Source organism: Rhincodon typus, chromosome 2, assembly GCF_021869965.1.
Source record: "Rhincodon typus isolate 14 chromosome 2, sRhiTyp1.1, whole genome shotgun sequence".
NCBI lineage: Eukaryota > Metazoa > Chordata > Chondrichthyes > Orectolobiformes > Rhincodontidae > Rhincodon > Rhincodon typus.
In genome coordinates this window covers 120,148,276-120,169,192 of record NC_063333.1, presented here as the reverse complement: position 1 = coordinate 120,169,192, position 20,917 = coordinate 120,148,276, and the positions used below count along the sequence as shown (strand labels likewise).

General features: G+C 40.4%; 2 long non-coding RNA genes across 3 annotated transcripts; both read left to right on the top strand.

Annotated features, from left to right (window-relative positions):
* The first annotated feature begins 218 nt into the window (after nucleotides 1-218).
* LOC125486840 lies at nucleotides 219-3,310 on the top strand. The gene is made up of 3 exons (XR_007265464.1): nucleotides 219-807; nucleotides 1,530-1,658; nucleotides 3,259-3,310. It is a non-coding gene; the product is annotated as an uncharacterized LOC125486840 (long non-coding RNA).
* A 7-nt stretch (nucleotides 3,311-3,317) lies between these two features.
* On the top strand, nucleotides 3,318-16,361 carry LOC125486838. 2 transcript variants are annotated; one of them, XR_007265463.1, is made up of 4 exons: nucleotides 3,318-3,371; nucleotides 7,189-7,315; nucleotides 8,854-8,919; nucleotides 14,154-16,361. It is a non-coding gene; the product is annotated as an uncharacterized LOC125486838 (long non-coding RNA). The 2 variants fall into 2 exon arrangements; XR_007265462.1 differs by lacking the exon at nucleotides 3,318-3,371 and having other exon boundaries at nucleotides 4,940-7,315.
* Nucleotides 16,362-20,917: the final 4,556 nt, after the last annotated feature.

The following is a 20,917-nucleotide window of genomic DNA, read 5'->3' as shown; positions in this document are numbered from 1 at the left end:
GTTTGCACAAGCGCATTCCTGCGGCCGACTGACTGACAGCCGAGTTCATTGGCAGCGGGATCGCGCGCCCAGACTGGCCGGCGCCGGCGCCGTGACGTCACCCATTCACACAAACCCGCTCCCCCACCAGCTGGCGCCGGCCCGGCGGCTGCCATGACAACGGGCACGCCAATCACGGGTCGGCCACAACCCAGCCAGCTGCTCCCGCGCGCTGATGAATGAACTGTTGTTTAATTCTGCACCTTTTACCTGGGCAGAGAAGGGACGATTTGTACACCTGTATTTTGCACTTTCTCTCATCTCTGCTAATGTCATTTTCTTATAAATGTAGATTTACTTATAGTTTTTTTTTAATCCAGCTGCGCATGTACACTTAGTTAAAGCTTCACCCAATGCTTAATGTAACGTAATTAAATATGCGGCTTGCGCGTTCTTTTCAAAATTTTATTTTTAAAAGAGATATATCCACATTTATATATCTCTCCAAATCTGTGTGCCAAGTATAGCATTTCTACGTTGGCTTGTTCTTCCCCCATCCCTCACCTCGTCCCGGAGATTCAAAGATTGCCTTGAGCACCGTGCAGTTTTCTTTTAAACAGCCGCCTGGTTGCAGAATGTGTCTGGATGGTCAAGCCCTGGTGGGAGAAACTGATCGTGCATCTGGAGCTTGGAACAAAAACAGACATTGCTGGAAAAGCTCAGCAGGTCTGGCAGCGTCTGTGAAGAATAAATCAGAGTTAACGTTTCGGGTCCGGTGACCCTTCCTCAGAATTTGAGGCTTGGAAACCCGTTGGACCGAGGAAAGTGGTATGTATCTGCTCATTTTTTTGTAGGAAAAACTTTCCGTGTTTCCGCTTTTAAAAAAATGTTCTCTATACGCATGGCGACCGCATTTAAACCCTCATGGCGTTCAGCAACACTCTCATTTGCACGTGTGAAGCGAATGGATAGTTTCAGTCAGCAGTAGCAGCCGAAAGTTGATCACTATTATCTTGGCTATTGCTTCTCTCCTGCAGCTTCATAGCCACATTTATATATAACCCAAACCTGGGTGCCAAGTATAGCATTTCTACATTGACTTGTTGTAACTATGTGAAACGTCTATAAACAGTTTTGAGTTCTCATATTTGGTCATAAATGAAGCATGGTGGCAAGAAGTTTAAGAACTCCTCCAGTATTTGCTTACCGTTCGTCCAAGAGGTCCTAGAAATGTATAGGTTTATTGCAAATTTAATTACACATCCGTAAAGTCGTTTTCAAATAATTTGGTTTCAGGCCTGAATCTGTTCAGTCGACGTTTACATGCTGAATGCATCTCCAAGTACAGTAATGTGATTTGTTTCTAAGTCTTGAAGAGACGTGCTCCACGTGGCTGTGTCCATTCTTGTGACAGCATTCAGTAAAACAGCCCACTTAATCGGCTGAAGTAAAGGAATCTGTCGTTATTTCTCTCTCCTGCCCTTTCCACAAGCACGATTTACATTGAAACAGAAAAATAAAATGCTCAAAAGTTGAGTCTTCCATTGCAGATCACAATCTCCAGATGTGTTCACGAGTATTTCATTGATGTGGCCCATCCAGCGAGGAGGCGTTGCTGTATCAGGTTCTGTGAAATGATGTGCGTTAACTGGATCAAATGTCAGGAGAGAAACTTTTAGGTGAGCAGTGATTGATGTGTCGTAAGCTTTAAGTTAGTTATTGTAAAGGACAAATATCAAGCTAGAATAAAGATAACTTGATTGGAGAGGGGGGCAGTTATTGTGGAATGAGGACACATATAGTGCAGGCAAATTTAGAATTAAGAAAACTGTAAGGGTACAACATGATGTCTTAAGATAGAGCTGGTTCCTGTAAATTGATGTACAAAAGAGGAAAGGTAGGGTAACCAAACGCAGTTCTATGGATGACAAAATAGATCAAGGGTAAGATAAAGCAGAATAAAGGTGCAGTTTACAAGCCAGGAAGATAATACATGCAAGAATGTATAAAATTCATGCAAGTTGAAAAATGAAATGAGAGGCAAGGAGAAGGTATGAGAATAGACTGGTTGCTAACATAAAAGGTAACCCAATAGTCCTCTGTAAGCATGTACCTAAGAAACCAAAGCTTATAATTTTAATGGTCAGAAACTCAACTCTGGTGGATGTACAAAACAGCATACACCTCCCATTCTTTTTGGTTCTTTTCTGCATCTGCAGATATTGGTCAACCGCAGGTGGGTCAGCTGGATTGCTGGTGCTGTGAAAATCTAACCAGGTGACCAGGGACAGCCATAAAAGGGGTGTCATGTGCTAAGATTGGTCAGATAGAAAGGACCTGAAGAATGGGTTGTATGTAGGGCAAGTGCTGCTGAGAAGACAGCCGAGGGCCACTGGCTGTTTGTATCTGGGGTCAGGAAGCTCCAGGAGCTACTGATAGTCCAATGCAGTTGTACCTTGGGAAAGCCCCAGCAGCTGACAAAATGGTCAAAAGATGCTGGCTCGGTGTCGGAGTTAGGGCTTAGAAGAAGATTACAACCATTGACAGTGCAGCTGAGAATGGGTGTGAATAAATGCCAGAAGCAGTATCTGCTTGGTGCAGCTAGGAAATGTGGAGTTCTGAGAAATCTCAGACTTAGTGAAGTTAACTGTCTGCAAAAGAATTAGAAATGTGCATGAGTAAGCACCAGGGAATCCAATCTCAGAGGAGGTAATTAAACAACCAGGATTTGAGTAGTATATGAACAGCGTAGATTTTGTGGGAGTTCTAAAGCTTGGTCTTTGAAAGTAAGAAATAGAACCCTTTTTAAAAAGGAGATAAAATTTTAAAGAGATTTGGCAATCCACAATTTCACTAATGTCCAGGAATTTTGCTGAGAGGTCCATAAAATTGTAATGACTGCGTTTGCTATTTGACACTCTGTGGAGCATCTCATCACAATTCAAAAATATTTGGAATCTCACACTTTGTTTACTTTTAATTAAAAAGTTACTTCTCCCAAGCCAGGCTGCAACAGGGATAGTAAATAAGAATAAGGTGAAATAGAGAATCTGTGCCTGGTGCCAGAATGCATAGCTGAGGTACTAAGTGTATATTTGGCATCTGTCTTTTCAAGGAAGTCACTGCTAACCAAATTAGTGAAAGAGATGGTGTTTTAGCCACTGGCTAAACTGGACTAACAATTGAGTAAGTGTAAGAATTAGAGAGGCTGTCTGTACCTAAAAGTTGATGAGTCACCAGGAGCTGATGGGATACAACTTTATTTTTATTCATTCACAGGATCAGGGCATTGCTGGCTAGGCAGCATTTATTGCTGATCCCTAATTGCCCAGAAGACAGTTAAGAGTCAACCACATTGCTGTGGGTCTGGAGTCACATATAGGCCAGACCAGGTAAGGATGGCAGTTTCCTTCCCTAAAGGGCATTACTGAACCAGATGAGTTTTTCCCCAACAATTGACAACAGATTCATGGTCATCATTAGATTCTTAATCTCCAGATATTTATTGAATTCAAATTCCACCACTTGCTGTGGCAGGATTTGAACCCCAGACTATTATCTGGGTCTCTAGATTAACAGTCCAGCAATAATACCACTAGGCCATCATGTTTCCTGCTTTTGAGGATGCTGAGGGAAGTAAGCAAGGAAATTGCAAAGACACTGGCCATGATCTTTTTAGTTTTTCTCGGATAGTGCCTCAGGACTGGGGAATTGCAGATGTTACATTGTTGTTGGAGAAAGGTGGAAGGATAAACCCAATAATTTAGGCTGGCCATTAGAACTTCACTGATGGAAACACTTATTTCAAAACTATAATCTGGGAGAAAATTAACAGTCGCTTTCATTAATTAAAGAAAAAGACAGCATGCATTTTTTAAAGACAAATAATGTTGAACTAACTTAAATTGAATTTTTGATTTGCTTATTATACCTGTTTACTTTCAGGATGTAAAAATGTACAGCATTATACATGCATGTCTTATCACAATTCATCTGTTGCTGCTTCCTGCTTTTTTTTTTGCTCTTTATATTCTTTATTACTGACAGCAAATGTATCTAACACATGTTGATAGATTCATTAGTTCATTGAGAGCCTTGTGAAAAGGCTCTACAGATGGAATTCCCCTTCTTGTTTGAATTTAGAAGTTAAGTTCGCTTTCTGACAGAAGCTGTAGCTGCAAAATTCTACCTTTCTTTATAATCATATATTGTAGAGCACTCTTGAATGTCATCACCATCGTGCAACACAAATGTAATGCTGGAATCATCACAACCTTCTGCCTGGACCACTTCCAGTACAGGTTTCTGTACCCCTTAAGTCATTACCAATGCTTTCAGGGTTCAGGCATACCTTTTTAAACAATAAGAAACTGACAACTTGTACAACAATTGATAGTTAATGAGGACTTACCCAGGAACTGAAACTGGGATCTCTGGTCTATTGTTCAACAAATTATTCCAAAGTGAGAATCGTACTCCTAGAGATGAGAAGTGTTTGATAAAGTGCAAAATTGAACCCCATGGAATCAAATGAACAATGAGGGCATGGATATGTATTTGCCCGAGTGACAGAGCCAGAGAGTAGTGGTGAATTCTTTTTGGACTGGAGGACAATATACATGGGGTTCTCCAGCTATTGATACCAGGCCCCGACATTTCATTTCTTGATGTATACAAATGACTTGGTCTTGGGTGTACAGGGCAAAATAAAAACCTTGTAGATGAGGCAAATTGTAAAAGTATTGTGAACTGTGAGAATAGTGATGAACTTCCAGAGGACATGGCAGGTTTCTTGTACAAGTGCAATTGTAGTAGATGAAATCTAATGCAGAAAAATGTGAAGTGTTCCATCTTGGGGAGAAGGAGGGGCAGTTTAAAACAAAAGATACAGTTTTAAAGGGGGCTGAGGAACAGGGAGACTGGGGTGGGGTATATGTGCAAAAGTTGGTGAAGGTGCCAAGACAGATTGAGAAAGTAGTTAAAGCAACTTATGAGATCCAAGGTTTAATAAGTAGTCGCAGAGATCCAAAACAAGGAAGTTATGCTGAACATTTATACAACACTGGTTCAGCTGATTAGCATATTCTATTTAATTTTTAGGAATCACAATTGGAAGGCTGTGGGAACTTCAGACAGGGTTTGGAAAGATTTACCTGAATGGTCACAGGAAAAATGAATTTGCGTGGCAAGTTACATTGGAGAAGAGTGTAAGGAGATTTGATAAAGATGTTCAAAATCATAACAATCTAGACAATAGATGGAGCAATATTGTCTCATTGATAGCCATAAACATCCAACACTGCGATGCATGACAAAAGAACAAGCAACAAGAAAAGGAAACACCATGTTGTGTAACGAGTTGTTAGGATCTGGAATGCACTGCCCGAACACGTGGTGGAGATAGATCTGATCATGACTTTCAGAGGAGAATTGGCTAATTTTTCTGAAGTGAAACCACTTTTGGAAAGGGCTGGGGAGTGGGATTAATTAATGTCCTTTTGAATAGAGCTGGCATGTAAACAGTGGGTCAACTGGCCTCCTTTTTGCAGTTGCCATTTCTAAGATGCATAATGATTGGATTTTCTTTTGTGACATTGCCTTAGAGAAGCAACTTCACTAAAATGTGACAAATTATATAACTGAAGAGGGAGAAGGTATATTTTTGTCTTTAAATAATCTGAACAGGCAAAATACACCATCTACACAGCCTTGTTTTACTTAAGTGTGTAAAAATATCCTTATTTAGTGTACAAGTGAATGTAGTTTATTTGGCTGACAAGCTTTATTGTGAAATCTATATTTGTCCCTCGAAAACTCCCCTGCAAACATCCTACCCCACACGTTACATTTAGCTTTAACTCAGGTGTTCATAGACCTATCATGTCCCCTAATATCTTAAAGTCACTTCACGACCTTGTGACTTGTCCTTGCGCTATGTTGCAGTCTCTTCCAGCTCTGTGTACCTTCCAATTTAGACTTTGCAACTCCCCACTACCATTTTTAACTTTGAAGATGCTATATATAAGTTATTGCACATTATCAATAATGTTGTGTTTTGCATACTTTTGTTTTTGTTCATTTGTTTCTGTATCTTAGTATTTTAAATTTTATCTATTTGTTTTCTTGATGCAACTTGCATGGACTGTGGCAGAGACACAGCCACATTTTAAACTGTGGAAAACATCAGGGACGATACAGAGTTTGGAAGGAACTGAGTTATGCTGATAATTTGGAGTGGTCGTGTCATGGAAAGAATGCGCAACAGAAGAACTAAATTACGTAGAGTTATACAGCATGGAAACAGACCCTTCAGTCCAACTTGTCTACGCCGACCAGATATCCTAAACTGATACAGTCCTATTTACTAGCTTTTGGCCCATATCTCTCTAAACCATTCTTATTCATATCACCCATCCAGATGCCTTTTGTAGTGATTATAATAAGTATTTCAAATTTTTATGGTGAATAACATATGTGGAAAAATATTGCACAAATGGCAGCTGCCATTTTGTGTTTTTCTTTCTTTTGATTTCACTTGCTACTATTTTTGTGTGATTTGCTTCTTAATTCCAGATTTGATAACACAGTCACAGGTTGGATTAAAATTTCAGCCAAGCCTTGCTGTCACAGTTGTCTCTATTTTAACATCCTAGTACGAACAAGATGTCTGCAAATCTCGTAATGGTTTTTTTCCTCCACAACACAACCAGCTGACAGTTCTTCTGAAACTATTATGCGCCCTGAAGTGTATCAGCTTCTGAACAATGGTTTTATTTTAGTTTATGAACTTTCTATGTTGCGGATGTGAGTGTAAAATGTGACCAAATATTGTGGTTGATCTTGTGTAGAAATTGACATTTTGGCGTAACTGTTACTTGTTGTGGATACATAGCAACAAGAGCACTACCTTAATTCTATGTTCAGTTTTTTCCAATTCTATTTATCCTTTGTTCCTTCAGCTGCCTATATAACCAATTGAAAGTTGACATGGTCTCTGCTTCAGTGTCTTTAACTCTTATAGTGCTTTTCTCAATCTCCATGATTAGGTTTCAAGTGTGAGCTAAATTCTAAACATTCAACTTGTGATTAGTCAGCATTTAGATCACCATAATTTCTATAATACTGGTGGTCTTTGTAGCTAAGTGTTGATGTGCAATCTGTTTGAATTAATGTACTGGAATTCATAACTTGATCTTTGTTTCTCCCCAGGAAAATGGAGTACAGTTGAAGTCATAGAAATTTTCAATTTGTGCAACATGGACCAGGAAAAGAACAGATTGCACAGGCTGCCTGGTCAGATGTTATCAGCTATCAGAATTGCAACAAATATCCTTCAGTAAGAATGCATAGCATATCTCTAGAAATGAGATTTGCAGAGTCTATTTATGTGTGCTGTAACAGAAAAAAAAAGCTACACTGTCGATGAACTAATTTATCAGAGCAAAGAGTACTATATTTCCACTATCTGCATTGAAGAATGCATAACTTGATTCTCACCAGTCCAGCCATTGTATATTAGCAGTGCATTTTGTGTAGTCCAGAAATATTGATGATAATTGATACAGGTTTTCTGCTGTCGTGCTTTTTCTCTTATTTCAAATCACAATTGAAAATTAAAGATAAATAAATTTAGCAAATCTAGCAAATACTCAGTTTACAAATTCAGAAGGGAACCCAGAAAAAGTAAATCTTTAGTCTTAATAAAACCTTTTTTGACAGAGTTTGGGTATTATCATTTCTGATTAATTTTTTTTTGCCTTAGCTAATCCTGATCAACTACTTTGACTGAGAATGTACTTAATATTTTGGTGAAAAATCTCATTTGTTTTGTTTCTTTCTAAAATTAATTTTAAATCTTATGCATTTTTTTGTTAAATCTTCAAATAGCTGCATCTATATGTATTGTCATTCAGTATTTGAAGGCATGGACTCTAACCTGTTGACCATGTTATTCCAGCTGTCTGTGCAATATTGGCTACATTGTGATCAGATGAAGGCCATTGTTATTAAAAGTTGTGCTAATTTTAGCCCCTTTCATTTAATATGGACACTTTGAGTTGGCAAGGGGATTTTCATGTGGGTTTTCTAGTTTGGACTTATGCTACCATCCCAGACCTGAATAGCCAGTATAAATAATGTTTTCTATATTTTCCTTCTAAATCTAAGTGGAATGGAAGATTAGTAGACTGTTAGATTATACTATGAGAGAGGAAGGAAATATTCAGTCTTAAATACCCCATTCATCTGAAAGAAAACCATTCTTTCACAATGTAGAAATAAACATGTGCTGCATCTTTCAGATGTGATTTTTGTTTTGGGTGAGAACCTTTCTATTTCATTCTTGCTTTCTTGACGGTCTCTTCTCTTTTGAGTAAGATGGAAGTACACTATTGAGAAGTTGATTGAAAAGGCTGAGATAAAAGCTGAGATAAACAGTTTAAGATGAGCCATTTTTATTTCTGAATTAACTGTTAGGCATTTGTGAAATATGCATCAGTAATGAAGATTAAATTGACAGCTTTGAGGTGTAATTTGTAATCGTCACGTTTGATAAATTCATATAATCAATGTAACAAATCACTTTTTCTTTCTCAAAACCAATGGCATGAACTATCTTGTCTTAGTAACCCACAAGAACATTATCTATAGTACATGTGTTAGTCTTAAACTAAATCCTTACTAGATAGGCTAGTGTGAAGTAGACAGCTTATTAAAGCCTATGTTTCCTGATTATCAGCTTTAGAATCTTGCCATTGTAGCATTGTGTTTTCATGAATGAGTTCAGTGTCTGGGACTTGGTTGGTTTTTCTCAGTGATCACACAATTTGTCAAGAAATACCTCCCTGATTCCTGTCTTGAATTTATTCTCTGCAGTTCTGACCGTGCTGTCTGATCCTGCTATGTCTATCCATTGTTTTTGGTTTTAATTAATCTAAATTGGTAAGTATTTCTAAGCCACATCTTGAAACATTTTTTGATAATGCCTTTAATGTGAGATTTGGTTGCTGTAACTACACTGTCAAAGCATTCATGTCATGAACAACTCTTGGGTTGTTGGATGAGTATACGTATATATCAGTCCACAATTTAGCGAATGCATTCAGAAATGTAAGAGTTGCCAGGAGAGGGAAGAGGGAGGCAGAGGCAGGAGAGAGCATGGGATTATCAAAATGAGTATTTTTGAGGAGTAACTCTATTGCGATTGTTGTTATGGTACAGATCAATTTACTGTCATCTGGATATTACTACACCTGACCAAGGGAGTATTTGATGCTGATACTTGAGTAAGTGCTCATTGTCCAGTACTGATTACTTGGGGTTGATTCATAGTGAGGCAAATTGGGAAAAACAGCTACCTGGTCTTGTGTTCTAACTGTTTCTATTGATTAAAATTAACATTTGGCTTCATTATGTGTGCCTGCCTAATCTCTTAGAATGGCTAATGCACTTGATTAGTAGGCCATGTTGAAGAAGTTGCAGAGGGGATGGCAAAAGCTTTGTTTGATTGACATCTTTATCACTTGTCATAAATTGTTATTTCTTTTGAAGAGCTTTTTTTCAATTCATATGTTTATTTACACATGATTAAGAGACAAGGTATGGAGCTGGATGAACACAGCAGGCCAGCCAGGCAGCATCAGAGGAACAGGAAAGCTGACATTTCGGGTCTGGACCCTTCTTCAGAAATGGGGGAGGGGAAGGGGGCTCTGAAATAAATAGAGAGAGGGGCAGGCGATGATAGAAGGTGGATAGTGGAGCAGATAGGTGGAGAGAAGACGGACAGGTCAAGGAGGCGGTGATGAAGCCAGTAAAGGTGAGTGTAGGATGGGGGTTGGTCAGTGAGGGGGACGGGCAGGTAGATGGGAGGGAAGAAGGGCACGTCAAGGAGGCGGGGATGAGGTGAGTGTAGGTAGGAAGTGGGGGTGGGTGTTGGTCAGTGAAGTGGGAGGAGCGGATAGGTGGGAGAAAAGATGGACAGGTCAAGGAGGTGGGAACGGGGGCGGGTGATAGTCTTGGGATGAGGTCGGGTTTGGGGAGATTTTAAAGCTTGTAAAGTCCACATTGAGACCATTGGGTTGTAGGGTTTCCAGGCAGAATATGAGGTGCTGTTCCTCCAGTTTTCGGGTGGCATCATTCTGGTACTGGAGGAGGCCCAGGAGTGGGAGTGGGAGTTGAAGTGGTTCACGACTGGGAGGTGCAGTCGTTTGTCACGAACCGAGCGTAGGTGCTCTACAAAGCAGGCTCCAAGCCCCGATGTAGACGAGGCCACATTGGGAACAGCGGATACAAAATACCACATTAGCGGATGTGCAGGTGAACATCTGTTTAATGTGTAAGGTTTTCTTGGGGCCTGGGATGGAGGTGAGGGGGGAGGTGTAGGGGCAGGCTTAGCACTTCCTGCAGTTGCAGAGAAAGGTGCCGGGGGCTAGTGGGGAGTGTGGAGCGGACGAGGGAGTCATGGAGAGAGTGGTCCCTCTGGAAGGCAGATAAGGGTGGGGAGGGAAATATGTCCTTGGTAGTCGGGTCAGATTGCAGGTGGCTGAGAATGATGCATTGAATCCAGAGGTTGATGGGGTGATACGTGAGAACAAGGGGAATTCTGTCTTTGTTCTTACTGCGGGGAGGGGGTGTGAGGGCTGAGGTGCAGGAAACGCAACAGATGCGGTCGAGGGCGTTTTTTTTCCTTGAAAAACGAGCACATCTGGGATGTCCGGGAGTGGAATGCCTCATCTTGCGAGCAGATGTGGCGGAGGTGAAGGAATTGGGAATAGGGGATAGCATCTCTTGTGTTTCCCACACCTCAGCCCTCACACCCCTTCCCCGCAATAAGAACAAAGACAAAATTCCCCTTGACCTCACGTATCACCCCATCAACCTCTGGATTCAACGCATCATTCTCCGCCACTTCAGCCACCTGCAATCTGACCCCACTACCAAGGATATATTTCCCTCCCCATCCTTATCTGCCTTCCGGAGGGACCACTCTCCCCATGACTCCCTTGACCACTCCACACAACACACCAGCCCCACTAGCCCCCGGCATTTTTCCCTGCAACCGCAGGAAGTGCTATACCTGCCCCTACACCTCCCCCCTCACCCCCATCCCAGGCCACAAGAAAACTTTCCACCTTAAACAGATGTTCACCTGCACACCTGCTAATGTGGTCTGTTGTATCTGCTGTTCCTGATGTGGCCACCTCTACATCGGGGAAACCAAGCGGAGGCTTGGAGACCGCTTTGTGGTGGACCTACACTTGGTTCGTGACAAACGACTGCACCTCCCAGTCGCGAAGCACTTCAACTCCCCCTCCCACTCATTGGATGACATGTCCATCCTGGGCCTCCTCCAGTGCCACAACGATGCCACCCGAAAACTGGAGGAACAGCATCTCATATTCTGCCTGGGAACCCTACAACCCAATGGTCTCAATGTGGACTTTACAAGCTTCAAAATCTCCCCACCCCCGACCTCATTCCCAAGACCAGCCCCTCTCTTGTTCCTGCCTCCTTGACCTGTCCATCTTTTCTCCCATCTACCCGCTCCTCCCACCTCACTGACCAACCCCCACCCCCACTTCCTACCTACATTCACCTCATCCTCACCTCCTTGACCTGCCCGTCTTCCCTCCCATCTACGTGCCCCTCCCCCTCACTGACCAACCCCCATCCTACACTCACCTTTACTGGCTTCATCCCCGCCTCCTTGACCTGTCTGTCTTCTCTCCACCTATCTGCTCCACTATCCACCTTCTGTCACCGCCTCCCCCTCTCTCTATTTATTTCAGAGCCCCCTTCCCCTCCCCAGTTTCTGAAGAAGGGTCCAGACCCGAAACGTCCGCTTTCCTGTTCCTCTGATGCTGCTCAGCCTGCTGTGTTCATCCAGCTCCACATCTTGTTATCTCAGACTCCAGCATCAGCAGTTCCTACTATTTCTGATTAAGAGACAAAGTGGGTAAAGGCTTTTGACATTGGCACTATGAATGGCTGTAGTTGTTTGACTTTTTTTGGAAATTAAGCAGCTTCTCACAGATTTTTCATAGTTCTTTGCTTATTATATCAGTTTAAAAATTTCAAAGATTGCCAGACTTGCCAATGGCTTATTGGTCCTGGTGCACAGTGGATATTGGGAGAGTGGTCTGGAGGTTGCGTGGAGGGATATAGGAGTTTTGGGGGTGGTGATGATGGATCATGGTTTAAGGGCCTGACAGTTGTGATTGCAATTGAGCTATGTCAGAGTAACTGAAGGCAGGTCTTCTAACCTGCTGATCTATCCACCTCACTGAATCCTCAGAATGAAAATGTGGTAGGCAGGTTCCTCCTTTTAATGGAAGCAGGTTTGTGGAGTTTGGAACTTGCCCAAATCCTGCTTCTCATCATCTTTGTGAAAATTCACCCTATATTTGTGATTATTAATTTGGACCAGTGTCACTTTAAGGAGCTTTCTCCATATGTAGTTTAATGTATCAAACTCTCGCTGATCACATAGCTGAGCCAGATGAAGCAGCTGTCTGCTGAGAATTAGAGACAGGGGGCAGATAGGCTAATCTTATCCTTGGGCCATGTTATGAGTGAAATTTTGGCCGTGATGGAGAAAATAGAAATTTGGTGGAACAATTGTCTAACAATCAGATATACAGATGTGTTTTTCTTTTGTTCATAACTTTTTGCCTCAATTAGATGACCTTTGAAATTTCTATAATTTTAAGACATTTTTACATTTGTGTTCTAATCCTGCACTGTAGTTTTCAGAGTGGCATTATTTCTGTAATTGTCAGTTTTAAATGCTGATACTTCAATTTAATATTACAGACAATCACTGGGATTTGAAGAATTCTTATTGAAGTGAAAAATAATCACTATCGACAGGGGCAGAATCTAGTGTACTGATTTAACTCTTTTCATTTCTGCCTGTTTCTGACTGTTGAACAATCTGAATCTAAGTGCGCTCCATTGCTATTAAGTATTATTTGATTGTACCCATTCAGCTGCTCAGAATAGACTTTTGTCTGAATTAAGTATTATCTGTCTTGGTCAGTGACAATTGCAATAACAGAGATCTGACGAGAATCATTAGGCAATTTGAAGTTTCATGATTCAAGTGATGTGTAATGAGAATAGTATGTGCAGTTAAAATGTCTCCTTGGCTTGTTCTGATTATATAGGTCAGCAGTCCAGTTAGCCGTAGTGATTTCTGCTGTCCTTAATGTTATCTGAAAATGACTGAGAGAAGGAAAGACCGTGTTTAGATTTGGAAAGGTGACGGTATAGTCACAGTTTAAGATAGGATTACATGGGGCAACAGGAGTATCTAATGAAACTGATGACAGTGCTCATGAGTTGAATCCTGCTGGAAAAATAACTGTATTAACAAACCACTGTTATTGTCATTGAAATGTTGCAGCGTATTCAAGGAATTAAAAGATGCACCATGAGTTATGAATCTTCAGAGCTTGCTGGTCCATTTAAGTGTCATTGGAATAGTTCTCAACCACTTGGCTATTTTTTGGTTGCTTAGGAAAGGTTGTGCTGTTAGCTAGCAATACAAGTATTGGCAATCAACCGTTTGAGTCTGAACTTACATTCTTTCTGTTGGATTCTTTTGGTAATTTTTTAAAATGGTTATTTTCTGTTTCTTCCTTCATCTAGTTTTCTCCTCTTTTTATGTATTTTATATACATACCTGTATTTGTACCTTGTGACTCCATGTCAGATCCAGAGTCAAGTTTCACTGCAGGGCTTCAACATAAAAGCCAAGACTAACAATTCAGTGAAGTGCTGAGGGCGTAACTGCAATGTTGAAGGTTCTGTAGTTTGGATGAGACAGTAACCCACTGACTGCTTGAGTGAATGTAAAATATTCCAGATCAGTCTCAAAGAAGAGCAGGGATTTATTCCTGGTATGCTGGTGAATATTTCTCTCTCAATCAACTTTACCAAACAAAAACCCAAATTATCTAGTTATTATCACGTTGCTCTTTGAGAGAGTCTACTGTTTGAAAATTAGCTGCTACATTTCATATTATTATGTGTCAAATGTACCTAATTGAATGTAAAGAACTAGATGTTTGGTCATGAAAAGTGCAATTTAAATTTTTCTTTTTCTTTTTTTAACTGTTCAAATTCATCCTCATTCTTCTCATTTTGTTTCATTCTCAATATTTACCTTTTCTTAGGATAAAGCAAGACAATGCTGAACCCACTATTCACTGAGGACATCCTGTTGCCATCACTATTCGCTTGTTGTACCATTATCAACTCTCACTCCTTCACAGTAATGATGCAAAAACTACAGCTGAAGTATGTAGAAAAATGTCAAACAGGGCATGTTGCAAGATGACCCACTTCAGAAAGAACTAACCCATTTAACAAGTGGACTTACATATTATGCTTAAACTGAAAAGTTTGAGTTCTCTTTGCACTGTTCCCACAGTTCATGTTATGGGACTAATGAATATTGACGAGTGTATATTGGTTGTACATTACTGCATGGGCATAATATGAAGATCGGTTACTGTGTCTAAACTTAATAATTTTATCTTCCATATCTGTCAGTGCCCAAAAAAACAAAGGGGAGCCTAAGATTTAAGTTACATGCAGGTATTCAGAAGACAAAAGTCTATACACAACACCAAAGTGCTACAGGCAGTATCTGAGAGTTATGTTTTGTGATTTTTATTTTACCATAGATTGAGAGGTAGTGGCTTTGTCTCGATGTTTTCTGAATATTGCTGATTACTTGTACATTATACATCTGAACTATCTGCATTATGTAAGTATCCAAGATGGTCAGATGAGACATTGACAGTTTGAATGTTTGTCTTATGTCTAATGTTTGTTATTTTAAAACAAAACTGTCAAACCCACATTTATGAACCTTCCCTTTTTCTCACCTGAAACTGATGAGTTCCTCAGCAAAGAGCTGTTGAAAGTTGAAATTGAGAAAAACTTTTTAATGCTTGTATAAGAGCCTTTCACAATCATAGTATTTTATCAAACACAGCCAATAAATCACAAGAAATATGGCAACCCACTGCACACAACAAAATCCCATAAACAGGAATGTGATAAAGACATATATCACTTCAAATAAACAGTTTGATAGATACATATTGCGTACGATGCTTGGAAAAATGCTATTCCAACAAAGTGGGTCTCATGAAAAGTTTACATCCGTGAAAAATGACAGAATGGTTTACGTTTAATGACTCATCTAAAAGACTACACTTCTGACGGTGCAGCACTCTTTCTAGTGCTCCTGAGACATCACTCGTACTCCTGCATCATTGTGTAGGTTCACGCAAGAGATTTGACCACATCACCACTAAATACAAGAAAGAGGAGTAGTAAGATTTCTAATGGTTTGATTCCAGCAATGGGTGTTGTTCTCATTTGTTTTCCTGAGAGCTGCTAATATCTCATCTTCCAGAGTACTTGTTTCAGCTTTTCTAGGGTTCCTGTTGGTAATCAGTTTACTGAGTTGCGTATTTGGGTGGAAGGAGAATTGCTGTATCACCTGTTCTATAATATTACCAGTAAGAAGAAGCCTAGACGAGGCGGTCTTTTCATTTTTAATCTGCAGTGCTGAATGCCAGGGACTAACTGACATGCAGTAGGGTGGAGATCTGTGCTTGACTCTCAATAAAGTATTAGAAACGTAGAGAGAGGATACATTGTATGTAGCTTAGCCAGATCTTGTCCTTATCGAAAAGTAGGGGGTTATTGGTCAGCAGCCAGGGGTAGGTATTCTGACTGACAATAATATCCCTCCTTAATCTGGGGATTAGAAAGTCAATGGTCTTGACTGGAATCTACTGACACCAATGCAGTGCAAGAAATTAGCTTGATTTTAGGTTTTCACACACCTTCCTACCTCAGTACTACATCTAGTATTGTGTTTATCCACTGAACTATTTAGTGGAAATAATTAAGAATCCAGCGATTACTACTAACCAGTTATGTTGTTCACATTTTGCTCTTTGCAAGACGTTGTAAAATTAAAAGTTGTAATTGAAATAAATTGTTGGAACTTGATTTACAAGATAGACCTCATCTCAAGTGAAGTAAACATGTGCACAAACCAATAAACAGTTTTGTGCACTTAGGTGCTGTTTTGCTCAGTCTTATAAAAGTTTATTTAAAGTATTATAGAGCTGTATGATAAGCTGGTTTTTGCTTCTAAGCAGGACTACACACCATCTCTTTCCATCCATCACAAGCTCAGCACCTGTGCTCACTTTATGAATGTCAATTAAGGGTGTTTATACGATCATAAATGTTCCTGTAGGCTAAAAAAAATAAAATGAATATTATTCCAATTGTCCTTTATTAAGTGAGAAGTTTGCATTAGTTGTGGAAGGCAAAATAAAGAAAAGAAACATTCACTAAGTGTGTGTATATGTTGATTTTAAAGCAGTCCTTCTCTCAATGTGAAGTTGGGGCATATATAGTTCCTAGAAGAGCTGTTCCAAATGGTAGACTTGTGGTGAAGATTTGTACTAGTCTTCTATAAGCTGAACTCTTATGATAAATAACAACTTCCCTCTGAAGCTTTAGACGTTTATTGGGCAAACATAATTTAAGATGTGATTGAATAAATTACTTCAAAAGCTGACATTTGCAATGAAATGGTCTGTTGTGTTATCTGATGAACGTTTTATGGTATTAACTGTTCAGCTTTAGCCGGGAATTGCTTCCTGCACCTTGGCAAAACCTGAATGAGATTACGTACACCCCACTTGAGTGCAGTTTGTGCACCTGCGTTTCTGGCTATTTAACACTGCAAATTGGGCCTAATGTCAAGTAACCCAAAAGAAGTAAAATTAATATCATAAAAGAAAGAGGAATATCAAATGAGTTTCAAAGCTTATTTGATGCTTAACTGAAAGATGTATTCCAATACTGTCTTGGTCAACCTATTGCTTTTATGATTTGTAAACTTCAGTATGTTATCTCCATCTTAACAATGACCAAATCCAGCCAACTCATTACCCCAGATAACAAGGTGTAGAGCTGGATGAACACAGCAGGCCAAGCAGCATCAGAGGAGCAGGAAGGCTGACGTTTCGGGCCTAGACCCTATCTCTGAACTCATTACCCCTGTGCTTTTTGGCCTTTTATGGATCCTGGCATAATGGTTTGAATTGGAAACTCATCTTCATGTTCAAATCCCTTAAAAGCATTTTTCTGTAACATTATCAACTTTGTGTTCCTCTCATTCTAGCTGCTTCTGCATTCTCATTTTCCTTTGTTCCACCATTGATGTCTGTCTAGGTCCTAGGCTTTTTAATTCCACCGTCCCACTCTCAAACCTCACCATCTTGCTCTTTCTGCTCCTGTTCAGTATCTGTTTATGTGGCTCAGTCTGATAGTCAAGTGCTGTTAAAGTCACTATATGCATACAAGTTGTAATCCAGTGAGTAAATGCAACTTAACATGTCAAACAGAACTCATGAGCATCAAAGTGACTTGCAGCTGTGGTATACTTGAAAGTAATGATCATATGGAGCAAGAGCAAGAGTCAACATAATGCATCTTTAACTGCAGACTATTGATCCACTCCTGATTTCTATTCAGAGACAAGTGCATTTTGGTTAAGGGCAGCTGTGACCATATGCAATGGAATGGACTTGTTGACTTGGCACCAACTCAGTTAGACGAGGCACTGGAGAGCTACTAGTACTAAAGAGTTGGGAGAGGAGAGCTAAAATAAAACAGGAAGGAGCAGAAACCTGTGCAGGGCAAGAGATAGCCATCATAACCCAATATATGTCAGCTCCAATCAGGAGGAAGGTTCAGAAACCTTTCTTTAGACTTGTGTGTCTATATGCATATCACAGTGCTGCTTTACTAAATGGAAGAGGCTGGAGAGATGAGTAAATATATATTGGCTTCTTTCTTGTCCTTTAAAATTACTGGGTTCTTTCAGAACAAGAATAATATATTTGATTAGGCTAATGGATGTTGGGAAAGCATTTACTGTATTTTGACAAATTTGATCCAGTTGAAATGTATTGACCCCTTACTATGGTACACATTTTAGACTCCTCATTAGTCTTTAAAAGATTGTAGAGAGAAAACTAGCAAAGTAGGTCTAGACAAATTTTATGAACAGAACCACAAGACTTTACTGTAGGAAATGTGAACTGACCTGACCTATTGTACACGTTTACATTACAATTTCTTGAATTCTTGCAAATTGTATTTTTTGAGTCTTGTTTAACGTTACCAATTTTTAGCAGGTTGCTATGAATACACAAGCAAGAAAGGACAAGTTATTGGTTTAAAAAAAGTTTTGTGGATTGCAATAACAAATTAGAATGTTTGGGTGGAATTTACCCATCCGTTGAGCAATGTGTTCAATGATGGGAAAATATGGCGCAAATGGGAAAAATCAAATTGTTGACATTGAGAAAAAGGGTCCAATTTCTTTTCCTTCAGGTTCAAATGGCATGTACTGAATCTCAATAATGAGCAGCAACTATGTTATTTCCATATGTTTACATCTTATTAATAACTAAACTTGTCTCACATTTATGCAGTTCCCAATTTTCTTCTCCTTGCTGGAGAAACTGTATGCCATCAATTCTCCATATGGAAGTCAATATGTTTACCTGGCAACAGCAGATCGCCATTTCCTTCTCTGAGCCTTTTGCACAACTCCACCTCACCACCATTTCCCTGCATGCTCATGGACACAGTCCTCTTCCACCACTTTTTCACGCAAGTGAGCATCGCCAAACCACTAGTTTTCCCACATCATCATGGCTGCTTCAGCCCTTCAGGACTTCGCTTTGTAGCTGAGAGACACTTAACAACTTGATTCTGTCAGGCCGTTTTACAAATTGGGGAAAATATGCCTTGACTCATGATGCATTTTATGGCTTTTAGTTTCTTAGCACTGCTCACTTTGCAATTAGTTGAAAACTTCCATCCTCTGTGACTTGGATTGCTTTTTAATGCATAGGCCTTTCAGTCCTAACTTATAGGCTACAGGCTATGTAGTTTGCCTTGCCTTTTAGTGCAGAGGAAAAGGCAGGCGGCTGGTCTTAGGGTCATACAGCATGGAAACAGGCCCTTTGGCCCAACTTGTCCATGTCGACCTTAAACTGAATTAGACTCATTTTCCTGTGTTTGGCCCAGATCCCTCTAAACCTTTCCTATCTATGAATCTGTCCAAATATCTTTTAAAAGTTATAATGTACCCGACTTTATTACTTCTTCTGGCGCTTGTTCCATATACGCACCATCCTCTGTGTGAAAAGGTTGTCCCTCAGGTCCCTTTTAAATCTTTCCCCTTTCACCTTAAACCTATGCCCTCTAGTTTTAGATTCACCCACTCTAGGAAAAAGACCTTGGCAATTCACCTTATCTTTGCCCCTCAAGATTTTATCAACTTCTATCAGGTAACCCCTCAGCTTCCTATGCTCCAGGAAAAATAGTCACAGTCTATCCAGCCTGCCCTATAACTCAAACTTTCCAGTCTCAGTAATATCTGTGTAAATCTTTTTTGCAAGCTCTCCAGTTTAATAACATCCTTCCTAAAGCAGGATGACTAGAGTAGTGTGCAGTACTCCAAATGTGGCCTTACTACTGCCTTGTTCAGCCCTAAAATGATGTACCAACTCCCATACTCAATGTTCTGACCGATGAACAAAAATGGGCCGAACGTCTTTTTCGCCACCCTGTCTATCTACGATGCCACTTTCAAGGAACTATATGCCCACACCTCTAGGCATCTCTGTTTGACAACACTCCCTAAGGCCCAACCATTAAATTGTAAGTCCTGCCCTGGTTAGTCTTAACAATAAGTGCAACACCTCGCATTTATCTAAATTAAACTCTTTCTGCCATTCCTTGGTCCACTGGCCTAGTTGATCAAGATCCCATTGTACTCTTAGATAACTTACTTCATTGTCCATTAAACCACCAATTTTGGTGTCATCCACAAACTTACTAACCATTGCCTCCTATCTGCTCATGCAAATCATTTATATAAATGACGAACAACAGTGGACCCAACACCGGTCCTTACAGCACACTGCTGGTCACAGGCCTCCAGTTTGAACAACAACCCTCTACCACCACCCTCTGTCTTCTACCATCAAGCCAATTTTGAATCCAATTGGCTAGCTGTCCCTGGATCCCATGTGATCTAACCTTTCTAACTCGTTTACCATGTGGAACCTTATTGAAGGCCTTGCTAAAATCCATGGAGACAACTTTTATGCTCTGCCTTCATCTATCTTCTTGGCCACCTGTTCAAAAAGCTCAATCATATTTGTGAGACACAATCTCAACGTTTAGAGCACTGAACAGTTACACGAGGTGCACATATTGCTATATGACATCAGTCTACACGAAGGTCACACTTGCAGGATGTGTCAGTGTCTCATGCAGCGAACACACTGTGTATTTCAACAAAATGGCCATGTCTGAAAGTCAAAAGGGAGCAGTTCTTAGTGGCTGAAGGGGAACTATAATCTGTCAGTGGGTAACACCACAGTCAAGAGTCTCACCTAATTCCCGTCCAGCAGTTTAGCTATGGCCAGTCAGGCACCTAATCCTTCCAGAGTCAGGGATTGGGTACCAGTCTGGGAACTACGGGTATGTCAGTCGGGGTGCTGTAGCAACATAGTCTTTGTGCTGGGCCGTTCTCAGTAAGGGCTATCTTGCCAAGTCAGTATGTGGGGTACGCCATGGTCAATCCTGGTATTTGGGTATTAATAATTAGGGGTTTATCGGGGAAAGTCTCTGAAGTCCTGGGGCTAGCTCAAGTATTGAGATAGGCTTCAATGATTATTTAGAGTCATAGAGTCATACAGTGCGGAAACAGACCCTTCAGTCCAACCAGTCCATGCCGAACATAATCCCAAACTAAACTAGTCCCATCTGAGACAACAAGGTGCAGGGCTGGATGAACACAGCAGGCCAAGCAGCA